The sequence below is a fragment of the Salmo salar genome, chromosome ssa16, assembly GCF_905237065.1.
Source record: "Salmo salar chromosome ssa16, Ssal_v3.1, whole genome shotgun sequence".
NCBI classification, from domain to species: domain Eukaryota; kingdom Metazoa; phylum Chordata; class Actinopteri; order Salmoniformes; family Salmonidae; genus Salmo; species Salmo salar.
Genome location: NC_059457.1, coordinates 78107704 through 78128855, shown reverse-complemented (window position 1 = coordinate 78128855; position 21152 = coordinate 78107704). Strand labels below are relative to the sequence as shown.

The window sequence follows — 21152 nt, the reverse complement described above, 5'->3', positions numbered from 1 at the left end:
ACATTTAGAGAACAGTTCAGGGTTGCATTGTGTCCGAGTTCTACAAGTGTCTCTGTCAAAGCCTCAGTTCCAACACACAGTCTTAAGACACCAAAGAACAGAAGAATCCATGAGCCACTTCATTTATTGTAAAATGAATGTAAAATAAATAGCATAAAAATAAATGGTCAGAACATTACAGAACAGACTGGCAAGAATCCTCAACATCCTCAGAGCTGTGATAAATCTTTGAGACTGAACTGACTTCCTCCTTCTAACAGACATCTGACTGAACACACAGTGCAACCACATGATCAAACCATAGTTTACAAAAAGCTAAAATAAACACTCTTTAATAAAGAGCATTGAGGAAGTGAATATGTTTCCTTTAATAACACTGTGTCAAAGTAAAATACTTTCTAATTGAAAGGTTGACTGAACTAATAAGCTTTTACTGTGGAGCACATGTTCAATCTCAAGATATCAACAAAACGTATGTCATTCGGTAGTACAATATTAATAACGGATCTGGAAATACTTCAATATCTTAGTAAGTAAAGCTGCATCTTGTTGACAGGAGGGGCACATTGACTCAATCCTATTTCAATCCTAGTTCAAATTTGATTTTACAGATGGCCCTGGTTTTTAAAAAACACCATGCATTTAATCAGCAACAAATACTGTATTATAAGTGCATTAAATATAGTTCACAAAAGCAAAGCTAAAATGTTTGGTATTTTACTAGGATCCCCCTTAGGTGTTGCAGCTGTCCTATCAGTAAACACTAACTTTTTTTACTCACCTCTAGGAAGGTGGTTCAAGCACGATATATATTTGCAGTCACTTATTACATACATTAAAGAAAAAAATAAGTATTTCAGCAGTTTAACCACTCAGAACTTGTCAACAGTCTCATAAGCAGTACAATGACCAATTTCTGTGATGTACATCAAAGGAAATGGAGAGCTGGACTGAGGAGGAGAAACAGGAAGGGGCTGAGGTTCTGTCCTTTGATGCTCACGCTGCTGCTCTTTGGACCAACTTTAGGCTCAGGAGTTGGTTTCTCTGTAAAATAAAGAGGGACATTTCCATAGTGTTATCATACTGTATCACCAACTTCTTAAAACTGTTAATGGAAATTCCAAAAGTATAGATAAGAGGCTGTTACACTTGGTTGTAATACAAACCTTGAACAGAAAGTTCCACTTGATGATGAATGTCCTTTGTTGGTATGAAACATGAATAACTCCCACTATCAGAGTCCTTGAGATCAGTCAGTAGGAGAGAGAAGTCGCCGTTTGCCCATTCCTCAGGGAAAATCCTGATTCTGTTTCTGAACTGACGGTCTTGGTCTGTCATGTCTGCTTTTCCACTGACAATATTGTAGACATTACGGTCATCCTTATATCGCCAAAATATGGTGACCTCTTCAGTAGGCATTGCATTGTACCTACATGGTAAAATAACCTCCCCTCTTGTAAAACCTTCAACTCTCTCCTGTGAAGAGACTACAAAACAGAGAAAATGAGCCTCCAATGAATCCATCTGACACTGTCATCAATATGGCATATTGCACATGTAGAATAAGAACAAACAATATAAAGCATGACTGATTAATACCTTGGAGTTCCATCAACAAGATCACACAAACCGGCAACCAGCATCTGTGGAGTAGTGATAGAGCATGTTATGGTTAGGAACGAGACTAGCAGGGTTATAAACACAGTGGCCTGGCAGAATATGAAAGAAAGGCTGAGCAACCAATCATAATACTGATGTGAATGGCCCATACTGGCACTGACAGGTGGGTGCATTCCAAAGGGGTAGAGTCAACCTAAAGGACATGTTGCAACAGATGTGATGTTCCTCCCCATTGCGCATTTTCCATAGGCCTAGTTTTTAATCTGCCTAAGGAACTGATAGGCCTAGTTTTAAATCTGCCTAAGGAACTGATAGGCCTAGTTTTTAATCTACCTAAGGAACTGATAGGCCTAGTTTTAAATCTGCCTAAGGAACTGATAGGCCTAGTTTTTAATCTGCCTAAGGAACTGTTACTTTACTGTACTTGAAATGCCTTCAGACTAGACTGCATCCATATGTAAAAGTATGTGTAAAGCAAAAATGTAGTCTATGTATTAACTAGCCAAAACAAAAGACGCAGTTAAGTGTGTTTTATAGGCTAACCTGTGAGTGTAGGTAACAAATGGTAAGAGGTCTCTGTAGTACAGGTCTATCCACCTTATTTGAGATTGCAGGGACATTCCTCACTACCTAGATAGGTTTACTTGCTACATGTTTAACATTAGGCTACCGAGTTACATTTGTTGAGTGGACTAAGGTCGTGGGAGGGACAACTCAACGCATGTGCCTTGGTTGGGTTGGCAAGCTAGCTAATGATTAATGTTTGCTTAGCCAGGATCCATCTCTGCCTAACAGGCCAAGGTCAGGCTTGTCACAGCCATATGAACTAGTAGCTAGCTAGATAATTGACCACGTTTAGGCTACTTCCGCTAGCTAGCTCCTGGCAATTTAGAATTCGACAGTTATGTTCTTATAGATAAGTTCAGGTGGCCAGTTAACATAGTTAGCCAAAGCTAGCTAACTTACTGTTATTTGCTCAAATAGCTAATTTACATAGATGTAAAATAAAAGCAGGACTAATGATTTTGATAATTTGTTAGCTAGCCTAGATCTACCACTTCTACAAAACTAACTCTTTGTCTTGTAGCCAACGCCTTATCTAGCAACAGCATACGTTTAACTGGTAGGTAACGTTAGCTAGCTACCTACGTCGTTAGTTCACAACACCACTCGTACAAATACATCTACCTTTTATCCATGTCTTCTTAACCTTACGTATATGACACGTTATAGGTGCTTAGCTAGCTAGCAGTTACTAATTGTGATAGCTATTTAATTAGGCTATAGTCGGATACGGAAGTCTTACACAGCGCAATCGCATAACGTACGTCACATTGAACGTATTCTCTTTGGTTGTCCAGTGTACACGTTTGCAATTCATTATCCACTTATATCACCAGAGCTGTTTTTGTGGCTTAATTGGCTTTGCCTACGCCACTTGTAGGCCTATAAATATACCAGACCTGTTTTTCGCACCAAGAGCACAAACAGGTTGGGCGTGAACACGCTTTCTCCAATTTCCTGTTACCACTGGAGTGGGTCATGTGTTCTTTTTCTTCTTCTTTTGGATTTCGTTGGCGGATCGCATCCAACTTTTAGTTGCTTACACCGTCACCTACTGTACTGGTGTGTGAGGCCATTCACGGCCTACCTACATTATATTCTTTGATACAATAATACAACATTGGGGAAAAGGAGAATTGCCCTATCACCTATTAGTCCTAAAAATCCACCACCCATTGTACTATTTAACCCTATCTAGTCCTACTCCAGACCAACGGTCTTAGAGGACATATCACTACCACTCAACACCCCCTGCAGCTGCCACCACAACCTCTATTTTCTGTGACTTTCAATCCATTTCTACAGTACAATGAACAACCATGGTTTTAAATGCTAAAGATCCCACTTTACTGAAGCACATATTATTCCCATCATTCTCTGTTGATCTCTACCTACTCATATGAATCCTCTCAGGATCCCTCACCCTGTACCATCTTCCTCTACCACTCTTAAACTTTAACGTCAATTATCTAAAAACGTGTTCAAAGATATATACATATTTGCAGATGTTTTACCTTAGATCCTATTCCACATCATCTGAGTTTTTGTTGTGTTGTGCCTGCCACGGTTGAGAAAACATGCTCTTGAATACCGGGTGGGTGCTATTTCATTTGGTTGTTAGGTAGCCTAGCGGATAAAGCATTGGGCCTGCAGCAGAAAGGGCGCTGGTTTGAATACCTGAGCAGACAAGTTGAAAAATCTGTAGATGTGTTCTTGAGCAAGGCACTTAACCCTAACTTGCTCAAAGGAGCACCGTTCTACTATGGCTGAACCTGTAAATCAACACATTTCACTGCACCTATCCAGTGTAGTGACAATACAACATAATTGTTTTGAAATGTAAATTGAATTGATTCTTCTAATTACTATCACAAAGATGACCACCGGTCCATCCACTATTGAATATCAACTTAAATGCTAATGTATATTCTATTATCTATATTTCTATGATTTCAATAGGTTTCCTATGGAGGCTTGACAGTATAATTTAAAACAACAGATATTCCCATTCGTGTCACCGTTTTGATGTGTGGACCTCCAACCATCTTTGTGGTTCCATTTTATTTATATTTTAGTAGATTTATCAGCCGAAACATGACACCCACCCTGTATTCAAGAGCCGATGGCGGGCACATCACCAAAACATCAGATGATGTCAAATGCGGTCTAAGCTACAACATGCGTGATTGCGAACATGAAAAGAATCAGAGTTAATTTACATTAAAGGTTCAAATATTTCATTTTTATTTAAAAAAAAAGTTTTATTATAGAACATTTTGACAGCCCGGTTTCTAAGCTTTTCATTTATTTCAATCTCAACCGTTTATCTTTTCCAGTGATTAAGACAAGGTTTCATTCAAATCAAAAGTGGTGCTGTCAAATAAAGATTGAATTCAAGTGGTTTACCCATAGGCATAGCTGGCAAGTATACACTATACCTAAAATACTATACAAGTCCCATCATCATGCTAATGAAACCTTTTGAGTTGGACATTGTCTGTCACACACTCTCCAAAAGTGTGTCCCAAATGGAACACTATTGCCTATAATCACTGCAATTCCTTTGACCAAAGCCCATAGGACTCTGGTCAAAAGTAGGGCACTAAGGGGAATTGGGTGCCATTTGGGACGTAACCCCAGACTCTTCTCTAATTTAAACCTTTATCATTCTCAAGACACGTTAAAAACTGTAGCCTATGGGTTAATAGTTATGCTGAAACAATAGTGTGTGTCATTTATTAGACAAGCTGAACAGGATGGCTCTCTGAATGGACACATCTCCAGAGCAGGGAAACAGAGGTATGTATAGAGATTATCTGTACATGGCTCTGGTCCATAGCGTTCATTGACGTGATGTACTGGACCAGATCTTATTTGTACGTGCTCAAAGACAATGTGCTGCTGGATTATGAATGTCAAATATCTCTCCTAGATAATTTACTTGATATACCGCTTGACTCCCTTGGGAGCATAACGTGTCCACCTCTTTTCTGCGCTAGGGCTTTTGCCTCTTGCCTGGTCTCTGTTGGTTATTTGTTGGGTTGCCAGGATAAAATGTGGGAACACCTGCAGTGCTTACCATTTTCAGCAGATGGTGCTGTTTAACCAGTTAAAATGTAACCGGTCAAAATGTGTTGGACTGTGTGTATCACTGAAAATCATGATGACACATAAGGACTAAGAATTGCAGGTTACATTATACAGATGATATTACCGTTATATTATATTGATGTGATCCTTGAGATGTTATAGAGACTTTGCTGAGATGTTTGTGTACACTGCCTCACCTCAAATCCCTGACTGCAGTTTGTTTGGTTGCATCACACCTAACCAGCCTGAGAGGATGATGTCACAGGGGGTATTTGGAAGCCCAGTAGAGTCTCTGTAGACGGAGCCATTTCCCTGATATGTAGACCCCATAGCACCAGGCCCTGGAACCTGCCTTAACTAACACCTGTACCCTGTCATAACACACACACACACACACCTTGCTCTGCCACATCCAGGAAAATTAAGTGTTGTCAAAGACAGACACTCTGAAGAGTTTTGTGATTATTGTATCATTGGTCCAGAAGCTACACTAAGTTGACTCTGCCTTTAAACAGCTTGGAAAATTCCAGAAAATGATGACTTGGCTTTAGAAGCTTCTGATAGGCTAATTGACATAATTTGAGTCAATTGGAGGTGTACCCGTGGATGTATTTCAAGGCCTACCTTCAAACTCAGTGCCTCTTTGCTTGACATCATGGGAAAATCAAAAGAAATCAGCCAAGACCTCAGAAAAAAAATTGTAGACCTCCACAAGTCTGGTTCATCCTTGGGAGCAATTTCCAAACGCATGAAGGTAACACGTTCATCTGTACAAACAATAGTACGCAAGTATAAACAACATGGGACCATGCAGCTGTCATACCGCTCAGGAAGGAGACGCATTCTGTCTCCTAGAGATGAACTTGCTTTGGTGGGAAAAGTGCAAATCAATCCCAGAACAACAGCAAAGGACCTTGTGAAGATGCTGGAGGAAACAGGTACAAAAGTATCTATATCCACAGTAAAACGAGTCCTATATCGACATAACCTGAAAGGTCGCTCAGCAATGAAGAAGCCACTGCTCCAAAACCGCCATAAAAAAGCCAGACTACAGTTTGCAACTGCACATGGGGACAAAGGCCGTACTTTTTGGAGAAATGTCCTCTGGTCTGATGAAACAAAAAGAGAACTGTTTGGCCATAATGACCATCATTATGTTTGGAGGATAAAGGGGGAGGCTTGCAAGCCAAAGAACACCATCCCAACCGTGAAGCACAGGGTGGCAGCATCATGTTGTGGGGGTGCTTTGCTGCAGGAGGGACTGGTGCACTTCACAAAATAGATGGCATCATGAGGGAGGAAAATGATGTGGATATATTGAAGCAACATCTCAAGACATCAGTCAGGAAGTTAAAGCTTGGTCGCAAATGGGTCTTCCAAATGGACAATGACCCCAAGCATACTTCCAAAGTTGTGTCAAAACGGCTTAAGGACAACAAAGTCAAGGTATTGGAGTGGCCATCACAAAGCCCTGACCTCAATCTTATAGAAAATGTGTGGTTAGAACTGAAAAAGCGTGTGCGAGCAAGGAGGCCTACAAATCTGACTCAGTTACACCAGCTCTGTCAGGAGGAATGAGCCAAAATTCACCCAACTTATTGTGGGAAGCTTGTGGAAGGCTACCCGACACGTTTGACCCAAGTTAAACAATTTAAAGGCAATGCTACCAAATACTAATTGAGTGTATGTAAACTTCTGACCCACTGGGAATATGATGATAGAAATAAAAGCTGAAATAAATAATTCTCTCAACTATTATTCTGACATTTCACATTCTTAAAATAAAGTGCTGATCCTAACTGACCTAAGACAGGGAATTTTTACTAGGATTAAATGTAAGGAATTGTGAAAAACTGAGTTTAAATGTATTTGGCTAAGGTGTATGTAAACTTCCGACTTCAACTGTATATAATAACGCACTAGGACTAGCTGGTGGTGTTAGCTTGCACTTGTGGAACCATGCACTATTTTGCAATATGTAATTATTGATTCCATTTCAGGATGTAATCCTCTTGGTGGTGCTGTGATCTGTCATTCATTTAATAAAAAAAGACCATACCTACAGTGAAAGTCACGTCATGACATGTTGTATGCTTTTCAGTATTTGATACTGTTAAGTCATTTGGTCCGTGAGAATGCTGCAACTGTTCAGGTGGTGTACAACAAGTCTCTTACCTCTGGTCTGCATCTTGAGGTGGTCTTAGTTTTTAGAGACAGTTTCTGTTCTGACATGACAAGGTCACGATATGTACTGAAATATAAACCAACATCATAGGAAAAGTCTATATCAATTTTACACAAGCAACATCTACATTCTCAGCATACAACATTCAAATGTTAAACTACTTAAAACGTTTACATTTTGATATTATCAAGTATTTTTATTCACTCAACCAGGGTTATAACGATCAGAATAACATTCAGAACACTGTAAATGGACAGAAGACAGTTCTCCCATGATGACCTGCCGTTGGAGCGCTGGTTTAGATAGTCAGCATAAACCTCTGGGGAAAACATAACAGATTTACTGCACAGCCAATGTTATATGTCCTGAGTTATTCTAAACCATCTTTACATTTACAAGACATCATACATTTGTAACAGAATAAGGAAGACAGTAATAAACAGAGGAAGTTAAAATTGGTCTGCATCCCACATTGGTGGGAAATTGGTCTGAATCCCACATTGGTGGGAAATTGGTCTGGATCCCACATTGGTGGGAAATTGGTCTGAATCCCACATTCAACATATGTTGTGAGGATAAATCCTCAAAATGTGATATATATAAAGATGTATATGTTGATGAATTATATTGGTAATGAGTCTGGTGCCATTGCTGAATAGTAGACCCTTGTCTTCTTTCTGTGAACAGTAGAAACCTCCACAATCATCTACTGTGACATTCCAGAGGTCAGACCAATCATAGTCATGCCCACTTTTCCTATAGACTTACTCATTGCAGGGACACATTATTTCCTTTGACAGTTGTTAAATCCAATAACTGAATTTCAATTCAAGTCCCGAATTGAATAGCAATTTATTTGATTTACCCTCCCCCCCTTCATATAGGCATGTCTTTATGGTCAGTTAGCTTTCAGCTTACATTACTAGTGGAACACCTAACTTAAGTAGTCAAGTTAAGATAAAACTAAAAACACAAACATAACGATGTGGAAGGTCATTGTTAACTTGCTTAAAAGTTTCCACATGAAGAGCAAGTCTGTGCAAAGTGCGAAGAGGAAGCGGTGAGTGTCAATTCGTCTCTCATCTAACGACCACATTCTCATTATGCAGAAGGTCAAATCTAAAAATATACAGAGCAGGAAATTCTGTTGAAAAAGAACCTCTACCTGGTATTAAAGCTACAATCCTTTATTGCCACATCCATTTTGGGACATTTATTATAAATGACCGGTAATGACATACCCATTGATGATTGAGGAATATAACTTACAAATTCCTCATGAGCTTGTTCAACTTTCCTACCCCATCAGAACTCAAAATATAAACAAATACTGTGTAGCCTCAAAGCATGGTTAAAACTATAATGTTGGATGAACTGACAATAGTTCTGTCTACGAATGTGAGTGGTTACATTCTCCAGGCTCATCCCTCAGCTTATTAGGAAAATTGAGGCGGGGTGTCCACTTTGTTACTGTTTCAATTAAGGATTCTAACTTTAAGACACCTTGTGACCTTGATGACCATTTAGTGACAGGTGACTGGTACCACTGCCATTACAACATGCTGTTTATAAATGCTTTGTTTTGTGCACACTCTTACTTTGAAGGCAATGTAGGTAGAGTACCTCAGATAAGAGATGGTTGATTCCAAATAGAGATTTTATGTTTTATTTTCCATGAAGAGTGAACACTGAAATAATGTGCAATACACTGACATTACCTTTCTTACAGTGGTCTGAACTTAAACAACTAAAATATACAAACCACTACCTTCTACTCAGAAATACACAAAACTCTTCCTAGCTGCTTCACAAAAAAAGAACTTTCAAGACTGGCACAAATGAACTTATTTCCAGCAATGAACAATAAAAAACATGAATCAAGACACAAAGTAACAATTTCCTTAAAATATATTGCTAACTGGTATATAGACGATAGTGACGAAGAGCAGCGTTATACATAGAATACAAATATATGAACATTCAGAGTGGATTCACATGATCTACCAAAGTCATATTGTGGTTCACATTATCCACCAGTCATATCTATTATCACAATAGCCAAGGTATGTTAAAACAGATTGAAGAGGAAGGGTAGATACAGATGTGGCACCTTATTAAGCAGTAGTTGTGAGTTCAGGATTTGGAAACTGGACTCTGGAGTAAATGGTTGGGGCTATGCGGTCGGGCCTTGGTCCTCTTGGTGTCTGAACCAGCTGTATCACTTCATACTGAAAAACAGTGTGGATATGAGTGAAAACATCCCTCATAAAGATAAGTATGATATAATATTCATATACTGTATATATATATATCCATATTCCCACTACAGATACTGACCTCTGGCCTGTCTGCCCTTTCAGGTGGTTCAGGGGTTGGAGGAGAGTCATGGTTCTTCTGGCAAGCAGCTCTCTTCCACAGCACTGAAATGGCTAAGATGACCCATTCAGATGGAATTAGTATAGACTATTATGATCACACAACACTGAGTAACATCTTACGTATTGCATTGGGTTTTGGGCCTGCACGCAGACAGAACTACAGCAACAGAAAGACCTAACATTGCATGTAAAGGCAGAGAAGGTTTGCCTGGTATCCAGTCTAAAGAAAAGTTTTAGTAAGATAAAAAATATTATAACAATATGCCATTTAGCAGAAGCTTTTATCCAAAGTAACTTACAGTTATGCGTGCATACAGTTTACATATTGGTGGCACGGGGAATCAAACCCACAACCCTGGCAGTGCAAGTGCCATGTTCTACCAACTGAGCCTCACAGTACCACCCAGATGTTACTAGGTTACTAAAAAACGTATTTTAAGAGTGTAGAAACACACCTGACAGCAATAAAATGAGCACTGCATTTAAGACCCCGGATCCAATGAGAAGACCCTTTAGCCATGTTGTGTTGAAGTCTCTGGGTTGCTCTGAAGCTTTAGGATCAACTGAAATTGGCAAATGTATTTATTTAACATTTCTGCATTTTATTTCAACAAACTGTGATAGCCTAAATAAACACAATGTGTTTAAAATCATTAAAATACTTTCCAGATTATTAAAGTCACTATTAAATCAGTTGAAAAATTACAAACACATAATCACTTACGGAGCTTCAAACTTGTGTTTGTTGTTTCATTGATTGATTCAAGACCTGCAGGGTTAAGGAAAACATGTATAGCCAACATTCACTTTAGGTTATGTTACTCAAAGTGGATGTAACATTTCTGTAGTGGTTTTGCACCTAGCTGTGTTAAACGTAAACAAAAACACTTTTCAAAAGTATCTTTTAAACAAAATATAGCATGTTGATCATTGAATGAAATGTTCACTTACCGGTTGTCATGAGTCTGGTGCCGTTACTGAAAAGGACAAATTCCTTTTCTTTCTTTGTACAGTAGTACACTCCACAATCATCTACTGTTACATTCTGTATTAACAATCTATTTCCTGTTTCTAATGAATATTTCTGTCTAAAAGTATTATTGTAATAAAAAGCAATAGGACTACTACTAATGAAAGAGCGGAGTAGGACCAGTGGAGGCTGTGGGTGGTGCTGAATGTACCAATGTACATCAGTTACATTTAGAGAACAGTTCAGGGTTGCATTGTGTCCAAGTTCTACCAGTGTCTCTGTCAAAGCCTCAGTTCCAATACAGAGTTCTAAAACACCTAAGAAGAAAAGAAGAAGAATCCAATAAATAAGATAAGAATAAGAAAAGGTCTTACAGAACAGACAGGAAACAATCCTCGACATCCTCAGAGCTGTGATAAATCTTTGAGACTGAACTGACTTCCTCCTTCTAACAGACATCTGACTGAACACACAGTGCAACCACATGATCAAACCATAGTTTACAAAAAGCTAAAATAAACACTCTAATAAAGAGCATTAAGGAAGTGAAAATGTTTCCTTTAATAACACTGTGGTGTCAAAGTAAAATTGTTTCTAATTGTAAGGCTGACTGAAATAACTACGTTTTTACTGTGGAGCACATGTTCAATCTCAAGTTCTCAAAAAAACGTCTGTCATTTTCTAGTACAATATTAATAACTGATCTGGAAATACTTCAATATTTTAGTAAGTAAAGCTGCATCTTGTTGACAACCAATCATAATAGTGATGTGAATGGCCCATATTGGCACTGACAGGTGGGTGCATTCCAAAGGGGTAGAGTCAACCTAAAGGACATGTTGCAACAGATGTGATGTTCCTCCCCATTGCGCATTTTACATAGGCCTAGTTTTTAATCTGCCTAAGGAACTGATAGGCCTAGTTTTTAATCTGTTTAAGGAATTGATAGGCCTAGTTTTTAATCTGCCTAAGGAATTGTTACTTTACTTGAAATGCCTTCAGACTAGACTGCATCCATATGTAAAAATGTATTTATTTATATAAAGTTTGTTTATTTTAGCTAACCCTAACCCATTTCCTAACCTTAACCTACTTCTCCTAACCTGCTATGCTAATTATCCTAACCTGCTGCATAAGTTCTCCTAAACTTGCTGCAAAAAGTCACTTTTGACAAAGCTGTATCCCTTCTAGACAAACCCTAGGTAATGAATGACATAAGGAAGAAAAGCTAAGAATGCATGAAGATATATACCCTAGTACCGGTTAGTTAAAAACAAATCTTTGGTAATAATGTATGTGTGATTCTGGAAAGTCACTGGATGCTGAATTCACCATGTCTGAAATAACGAGGGCTTTGGATGGGGTGTGTTGTCCTGCTCCAGGTGAGAATTGATTATGCTACATTATGTTTAAACATCTGCCTGCAGAAGTTTTGGGAAAGATAGAGTTTATTTAACAAAATATGGAGGACAGGAGCGCTGCCATGATGGAAAAGTGCTGTGGTGTTGCCTTTTGTGAAGCCTGCTAAAGATCCGTCAAGTCCTGCTAGCTTTCGACCTATTGCACTTACATGAAATCTCTGTAAACGAAAGGAAAAGTTAATTGTAGGTAGATTAATGTATTGTCTGGAATATAAGGGTCTATTAAGTCCATACCAGAGTGGATTCAGAAAAGGAAGGACAACCCTTGATACATTGGTTTCAGTTAGTAGTGAGGTGACCAAAGCTTTGGCAAGGAAGTGATGTCAATAGTATATTTTGACATTTAAAAAGCATATGATACAATGTGACGGGAAGGTTTACTGATTACATTGAATGGGTATTAAGATGGCGCTGAAGAGGATGGCTGACGTTTTACATGCCCATAACCAATTGTGCTTTTTTGTTAGTTTTTTTGCATTGTTTGTAACTTAGCTTTTTACTTATTTTGTACATAATGTTGCTGCTACCGTCTCTTATGACCGAAAATAACTTCTGGACATGTCACAGTTGTCGTAGGAAGGAGGAGCGGACCAAAGTGCAGCATGTGTGTCGTTCCACATTTTATTTACACTATGAAACTATGCAATACATAAACTAAAGAACAAAACAACAAACCATGACGCAGCGTTGAAACATACACCACTCAAAAAACAATCTCCCACAAACCCAGGTGGGACAAACACCAACTTAAACTTGACCTCCAATTAGAGACAACGATGACCAGCTGCCTCTAATTGGAGATCACCTCAAACAAAGCCTAACATAGAAATACAAAAACTAGAACAACCCAACATAGAAATACAAAACTAGAACATAACATAGAAAAACTAAACTAGAAAACCCCCCTGTCACGCCCTGACCTACTCTACCATAAATAACAACTTACTATGGTCAGGACGTGACAGGACATCGGAACTGGGATTACTCACCACGAATTGAAGAAGCTTTTTCCTTCAATGAGTCCGACGAGAAAGATATACTGCTCTCCTGGGAACAGGCCCAGATCCCCGTCATTTGTGTGAAGAGAAGACGGAGGAAAAGAGGACGCAGACTGGGTTGCCTTCTGAGAATCCGTAGGCGAGCTCTCACTGCCATCAATTATACTTGCTAACATGCACTCATTGGAAAATAAAATTGATGACCTACGATTATGATAATCCTACCAACGGGACATTAAGAACTGTAATATCTTATGTTTCACTGAGTCGTGGCTGAACGACGACAAGGAAAATATAGAGCTGGAGGGATTTTCAATGCACCGACAGAACAGAGAAGCTACGTCTGGTAAGACGAGGAGTGGGGGTGTGTGTCTTTTTGTCAATAACAGCTGGTCCACAATGTCTAATATTAAAGAAGTCTCGAGGTATTGCTCGCCTGAGGTAGAGTACCTTATGATAAGCTGTAGACCACACTATCTACCAAGAGAGTTTATTTACCACCACAGACCGATGCTGGCACTAAGACCACACTCGACCAACTCTATAAGGCCATAAGGAAAAAATAATGTGTCCATTCTCTCTGAATGGACACATCTCCAGAACTGGGAAAAAGAGGTACGTATAGGAGAGGTATGTATTGAGATTAGTTGTACATAGCTCTGGTCTATAGTGTTGAAGTGCCATTTTTACTTGCTGACTAGACCGGGCGAGAATGTTGATTTTGTCCATCCACACCAGACGCGATCAGGAAACACAGGTTGAAATATCAAAATAAACTCTGAACCAATTATATTAATTTGGGGACAGGTCGAAAAGCATTAAAAATTCATGGAAATTTAGCTAGGTAGCTTTCTGTTGCTAGCTAATCTGTCCTGGGATATAAACATTGGGTTGTTATTTTACCTGAAATGCACAAGGTCCTCTACTCCGACAATTAATCCACAGATATAAGGGTAAACCCAATTTGTTTCTAGTAATCTCTCCTCCTTCGGGCTTCTTCGTCTTTATATGGCGGTTGGCAACCAACTTTAAGGTGCAGTACCACAACCAATTGGACTGGAGTGTTGACCGCAGTTTGTCTTTCAATCACCCACGTGGTTATATGCTCCTTAAAACCAATGAGGAGATGGGAGAGGCGGGACTTGCAGTGCATCACGGGTCACAAATAGAACCAAGTTATATTTTAGCACCTGGCTATGCAGACACGCACAAGCAGTTTGGATGCAATGGTTGAATAACATGTACATTTATTTTGCAACGAGTGGAGTGGTCAGCATGCCATGAACAGGATCAGCAAGTGACGTGACGCAACGCACAGGACCAGAGTTTATTTGTACAGTGTTGAAAGAAAATGTGCTGCTGGATTAAGAATGTCAATAATCTCTCCTAGATAATTTACTTGATATACCTCTTGACTCCCTTGGGAGCATAACGTGTCCACCTCTTTTCTGTGCTAGGGCTTTTGCTTTTTGTCTAGTTTCTGTTGGGTTATTTTGTTGGGTTGCCAGGATGCATTGTGTGAACACATGCAGTGCTTACTATTTTCAGCAGATGGTGCTGTTCAACCAGTTAAAATGTAGCCGGTCAAACTGTGTAGGACTGTGTGTATCACTGAAAATCATGACGACACAAAGACTAAAAAGTGCAGGTTACATTATACAGATGATATTACCGTTATATTATATTGATGTGATCCTTGAGATGTTATAGAGACTTTGCTGAGATGTTTGTGTACACTGCCTCACCTCAAATCCCTGACTGCAGTTTGTTTGGTTGCATCACACCTAACCAGCCTGAGAGGATGATGTCACAGGGGGTATTTGGAAGCCCAGTAGAGTCTCTGTAGACGGAGCCATTTCCCTGATATGTAGACCCCATAGCACCAGGCCCTGGAACCTGCCTTAACTAACACCTGTACCCTGTCATAACACACACACACACACACACCTTGCTCTGCCACAACCAGGAAAATGAAGTGTCATCAAGGACAGACCATCTGAAGAGTTTTAGGAATATTGCATCATTGGTCCAGAAGCTATGGCTAAATCATTATACATTATTTACTGGACATGTGTAGGCTATACCTTATCTCAAAGTATATTTTTTCATTGTTACTGTTTAAGATAACTTTGTTAAGGTAGGGTAACAACCCCTGTGAAGGTGCTCATTACAAAACTGTATTGCAACAGACAAATTCTTGCACAAGCATCACCGGCAAAAATACCATTGTAAAACCACAGCCTGTGACCATTTACATTAGCTATTTGTGTTGTGGTGAAATGTGTTACTTTCCACTGTGCAAGATCTTTCTCACAACTCCTGCTGAGTGGGTCATGAGTCATACATTTCTTTTGTTCCTGTGATCTTCACTGCAATTTCAATTACCATTTCCACAGAAGTGACAGAGCTTTAGAACAAAAAGGAAGTTAAGCAGCTGATTACAGTAATCATTAAATTTTACTAGAAGATAGTTACACTAATGGATTGACCATTCATGTATACAAAAACACACTAGGACGAGCTGGAGTTGTTAGCTTGCACATGTGGAACCATGCATTATACTGCAATAGTAATTCTTGATATAAGTTCAGGATGTAATCCTCCTGGTGGTGCTGGGATCTGTGTCACTGATTTTATGATAAAACACCTACATGTCGTGATATGTTGTATGCTTTTCAGTATTTGATACTGTTAAGTCTAATCAATTTGTGAGGAAGAATGCTGCAACTGTTCAGGTGGTCTACAACAAGTCTCTTACCTCTGGTCTGCATCTTGAGGTGGTCTTAGTTTTGAACGACAGTTTCTGTTCTGACATGCCAAGGTCACGATATGTACTGAAATATAAACCAACATCATAGGAAAAGTCTATATCAATTTTACACAAGCAACATCTACATTCTCAGCATACAACATTAAACTATTTAAAACGTTCACATTATTTATCTATTTTTTTATTCACTCAACCAGGATCATAACGATCAGAATAACATTCAGAACACTGTAAATGGACAGAAGACAGTTCTCCAATGATGACCTGCAGTTGGAGGGCTGGTTTAGATAGTCAGCATAAACCTCTGGGGAAAACAAAATAGATTTACTGCACAGCCAATGTGTCACACTTGTCATCGGTAATGGAGGACCAAAACGCAGCAGGTATGTGTATGCTCATCTTGAGATTTATTAACTTCCAAAATGAACGTACAAAATAACAAAACAAGTCACCGAACGAAATACAGACAGTCTGGTAAGGCACAAGGCTAAACTCAGAACAATCACCCACAAATCACACACACAAACACACCCTAATATATGGGACTCTCAATCAAAGGCAGATAGACAACACCTGCCTTCAACTGAGAGTCCCAACCCCAATTAACCAAACATAGAAACACACACACCAGACTAACCATAGAATACAAACACATAGACCATCAACCAAAAACCCGGAAATACTAAATCAAACACCCTTTACACAAACACACCACCCCGAACCACATAAAACAAATACCCTCTGCCACGTCCTGACCAAACTACAAAAACAATTAACCTTATACTGGCCAGGACGTGACACAATGTGTTACATCTGCTCCTGCCACACCCTCTATTGGTCTGTCTGGTCTGGTCTTGTCTTGTCTTGTCTTGTCGGAGACAGGTGTGCTGTAGTTAGGGCAGATTCCCACCAGCTGCAACCTGTTCCATAATCAAGACCTCTACAAATACTCAGCGCTGCCAGCTTGTAATCTCTGCTCAGTCAGTCTACGCTTCTAGCCATTTGTTACTGTTAGATCATGTTGTGCCTGTTTTCCTTGCCTGACTCTGTTTTCCTCTCCGCTACAGTTTCTCCCGCTCTGACTCTGGTCCCTGTCTCCAGTTCCACGTCTCGTCATCTTGCTACTCTGTAATGGATTCTCCACTCTAGTACTCCCTTGGATTCCCCTTCGGACCTGCTTACCCTGTCCCAACCCCTCTCGCTCCAGCCTCAGCCTCCGCACCTGGTTTCCTGCAACCCACCCGAGCTTCCCCTGGCCTGCACTCCATCTTCCCCCTGTGTTTCAATAAATACCTTGCTTACTTCATCCCAGTCTCCTCGTCTGAGTCTGCTCTTGGGTTCCCCAAGAGCTTCCCCTACTCCGCGTAACACAATGTTATATATCCTGAGTTATTCTTATCCACATTTGTAACAGAACAAGGAAGACCGTAATAAACAGGATGTTAAAATTGTTTTGCATCCCACATTCAACATATGTTGTGACAGGTTTAATACTCAAAATGTGATATTTAAATAAAGATGTATATTTTGATGAAATATATTTGTAATTTAATTGAATCTGCACTGGTGGTCATGAGTCTGGTGCCATTGCTGAATAGTAGACCCTTGTCTTCTTTCTGTGAACAGTAGAAACCTCCACAATCATCTACTGTGACATTCCAGAGGTCAGACCAATCATAGTCATGCCCACTTTTCCTATAGAGTTACTCATTGCAGGGACACATTATTTCCTTTGACAGTTGTTAAATCCAATAACTGAATTTCAATTCAAGTCCCGAATTGAATAGCAATTTCTTTGATTTACCCCCCTCCCCTATGTCTTTATGGTCAGTTAGCTTTCAGCTTACATTACTAGTGGAATACCTAACTTAAGTAGTCAAGTTAACTAAGTTAAAACTTAGTTAAAATGATGTGTAAGGTCATTGTTAACTTGCTTAAAGTTTCCACATGAAGCGCAAGTCTATGCAAAGTGGTTACATATCTCCAGGCCCATCCCTCAGCTTTTTACCAACATTGAGGCGGGGTATCCACTTTGTTACTGCTTCCATTAAGGTTTCTAGTTTTAAGACACCTTGTGACCTTTATGACCATTTAGTGATCGGTGACTGGTACCACTGCCATTACAACATGCTGTTTATAAATGCTTTGTTTTGTGGACACTCTTACTTTGAAGGCAATGTAGGTAGAGTACCTGAGATAAGAGATGGTTGATTCCAAAACAGAGATTTTATTTCCATGAAGAGTAAACACTGAGATAATGTTTGAAAAAAGTGCAATACACTGACATTATCTTTTTTACAGTGGTCTGAACTTAAACAACAAAAATATACAAACCACTACATTCTACTCACAAAGGTGTTATGGGGCACATGCAGTAGGCTTTTTAATGAACTTCAAATTCAAAACTGTAGTTTAATGTTTGAAAAAGTCATTATTAAAAAAGGTAAATTGTACAGTAATTGGGACATGCGTGCTGCTCAGTAAGCTTTAAGCTCTCATACAGGATGTGTGGTTGATGCTGCATCAATACACTACAAAATGCTTGGGGGCTTTTTCTACAGAAATACACAAACCTCTTCCTAACTGCTTCACAAAAAAAAGCAACAATTTACTTTCAAGACAGGCACTAACGAACATGTATTTCCAGCAATGAACAATGAAAAACATGAAACAAGACACAAAGGTAACAAGTTCCTTCAAAGATATTGCTGACTGGAATATAGACGATAGTGACGAAGAGCAGCATTATACACATTATACAAATATAGGAATATTCAGAGTAGATTCACATTATCCACCAAAGTCAAGATGTGGCACCTTATTAAGCAGTAGTTGAGAGTTCAGGATTTGGAAATTGGACTCTGGAGTAAATGGTTGAGGCTATGTGGTTGGGCCTTGGTCCTCTTGGTGTCTGAACCAGCTGTATCACTTCATACTGAAAAACAATGTGGATATGAGTGAAAACATCCCTCATAAAGATAAGTATGATATAATATTCATATACTGTATATATATATATCCATATTCCCACTACAGATACTGACCTCTGGCCTGTCTGCCCTTTCAGGTGGTTCAGGGGTTGGAGGAGAGTCATGGTTCTTCTGGCAAGCAGCTCTCTTCCACAGCACTGAAATGGCTAAGATGACCCATTCAGATGGAATTAGTATAGACTATTATGATCACACAACACTGAGTAACATCTTACGTATTGCATTGGGTTTTGGGCCTGCACGCAGTCAAAAGTACAGTAACAGAAAGACCTAACATTGCATGTAAAGGCAGAGAAGGTTTGCCTGGTATCCAGTCTAAAGAAAAGTTTTAGTAAGATACAAAATATTATAACAATATGCCATTTAGCAGAAGCTTTTATCCAAAGTAACTTACAGTTATGCGTGCATACAGTTTACATATTGGTGGCACGGGGAATCAAACCCACAACCCTGGCAGTGCAAGTGCCATGTTCTACCAACTGAACCACACAGTACCACCAAGATGTTACTAGGTTACTAAAAAACGTATTTTAAGAGTGTAGAAACACACCTGACAGCAATAAAATGAGCACTGCATTTAAGACCCCGGATCCAATGAGAAGACCCTTTAGCCATGTTGTGTTGAAGTCTCTGGGTTGCTCTGAAGCTTTAGGATCAACTGAAATTGGCAAATGTACTTATTTAACATTTCTGCATTTTATTTCAACAAAATTTGATAGCCTAAATAAACACAATATGTTTACAATCATTAAAAGACTTTCCAGATTATTAAAGTCACTATTAAATCAGTTGAAAAATTACAAACACATAATCACTTACGGAGCTTCAAACTTGTGTTTGTTGTTTCATTGATTGATTCAAGACCTGCAGGGTTAAGGAAAACATGTATAGCCAACATTCACTTTAGGTTATGTTACTCAAAGTGGATGTAACATTTCTGTAGTGGTTTTGCACCTAGCTGTGTTAAACGTAAACAAAAACACTTTTCAAAAGTATCTTTTAAACAAAATATAGCATGTTGATCATTGAATGAAATGTTCACTTACCAGTTGTCATGAGTCTGGTGCCGTTACTGAAAAGGATAAAATCCTTTTCTTTCTTTGTACAGTAGTACACTCCACAATCATCTACTGTTACATTCTGTATTAACAATCTATTTCCTGTTTCTAATGAATATTTCTGTCTAAAAGTAGTATTATTATTATAATAAAAAGCAAAAGGACTACCACTAATGAAAGAGCGGAGTAGGACCAGTGGAGGCTGTGGGTGGTGCTGAATGTACCAATGTACATTAGTTACATTTAGAGAACAGTTCAGGGTTGCATTGTGTCCGAGTTCTACCAGTGTCTCTGTCAAAGCCTCAGTTCCAACACACAGTCTTAAGACACCTAAGAACAGAATAATTCATGAGACACTTCATTTATTGTCAAATGACAGTAAAATATTTAAGATAAGAAAAATAAATGGTCTTACAGAACAGACAGGAAACAATCCTCGACATCCTCAGAGCTGTGATAAATCTTTGAGACTGAACTGACTTCCTCCTTCTAACAGACATCTGACTGAACACAGTGCGACCACATGATCAAACCATAGTTTACAAAAAGCTAAAAGAAACACTCTTTAATAAAGAGCATTGAGGAAGTGAATGTTTTCTTTAATAACACTGTTGTGTCCAAGTAAAATACTTTCTATTTGAAAGGTTGACTCAAATAACAATGTTCTTCCTGTGCAGCACATGTTCAATCTCAAGATATCAACAAAACATGTAATTTGGTAGTACAATATTAATAACTGATCAGGAATAACTAGTTTTGTAGCACCTAGACTACTTTTCAGTAGTGTGGTCATGTGCCACAAAGAGGGACTTTGGAAAATTGCAGTTGGCTCAGAACAGGGCAGCACGGCTGGCCCTTAAAAGTACACGGAGAGCTAACAATGATATGTATGTCAATCTCTCCTGGCTCAAAGTGGAAGAGAAATTGACATCATCACTACTTGTTTTTGTAAGAGGTGTTGACAAGCTGAATGTACCGAGCTGTCTGTTTAAAATACTAGGACACCCATGCATACCCCACAAGACATGCCACCAGAGGTCTCTTCACAATCCCCAAGTCCAGAACAGACTATGGGAGGCGCACAGTACTAAATAGAGTCATGACTACA

At 39.1% G+C, this 21152-nt stretch overlaps 3 long non-coding RNA genes across 5 annotated transcripts; all 3 read right to left on the bottom strand.

Moving 5' to 3' along the window:
• Positions 1–106: 106 nt before the first annotated feature.
• LOC106574691 (uncharacterized) lies at positions 107–3094 on the bottom strand. The gene is made up of 4 exons (XR_001321572.2): positions 2809–3094; positions 1600–1643; positions 1167–1487; positions 107–1044 (listed from the first exon to the last, which is right to left on the bottom strand). It is a non-coding gene; the product is annotated as an uncharacterized lncRNA (long non-coding RNA).
• Positions 3095–7667: 4573 nt separating this feature from the next.
• Positions 7668–11352, bottom strand: LOC106574728 (uncharacterized). Of its 3 annotated transcripts, XR_006759843.1 has the most exons (6): positions 11182–11352; positions 10789–10814; positions 10562–10606; positions 10293–10400; positions 9797–9888; positions 7668–9687 (listed from the first exon to the last, which is right to left on the bottom strand). It is a non-coding gene; the product is annotated as an uncharacterized lncRNA (long non-coding RNA). The 3 variants fall into 3 exon arrangements; XR_006759842.1 differs by having other exon boundaries at positions 10789–11352; XR_006759841.1 differs by having other exon boundaries at positions 10562–11351.
• A 6851-nt stretch (positions 11353–18203) lies between these two features.
• On the bottom strand, positions 18204–20586 carry LOC123727883 (uncharacterized). Its single transcript, XR_006759840.1, has 6 exons — positions 20460–20586; positions 20033–20374; positions 19806–19850; positions 19537–19644; positions 19041–19132; positions 18204–18931 (listed from the first exon to the last, which is right to left on the bottom strand). It is a non-coding gene; the product is annotated as an uncharacterized lncRNA (long non-coding RNA).
• Between the last annotated feature and the right edge of the window lie 566 nt (positions 20587–21152).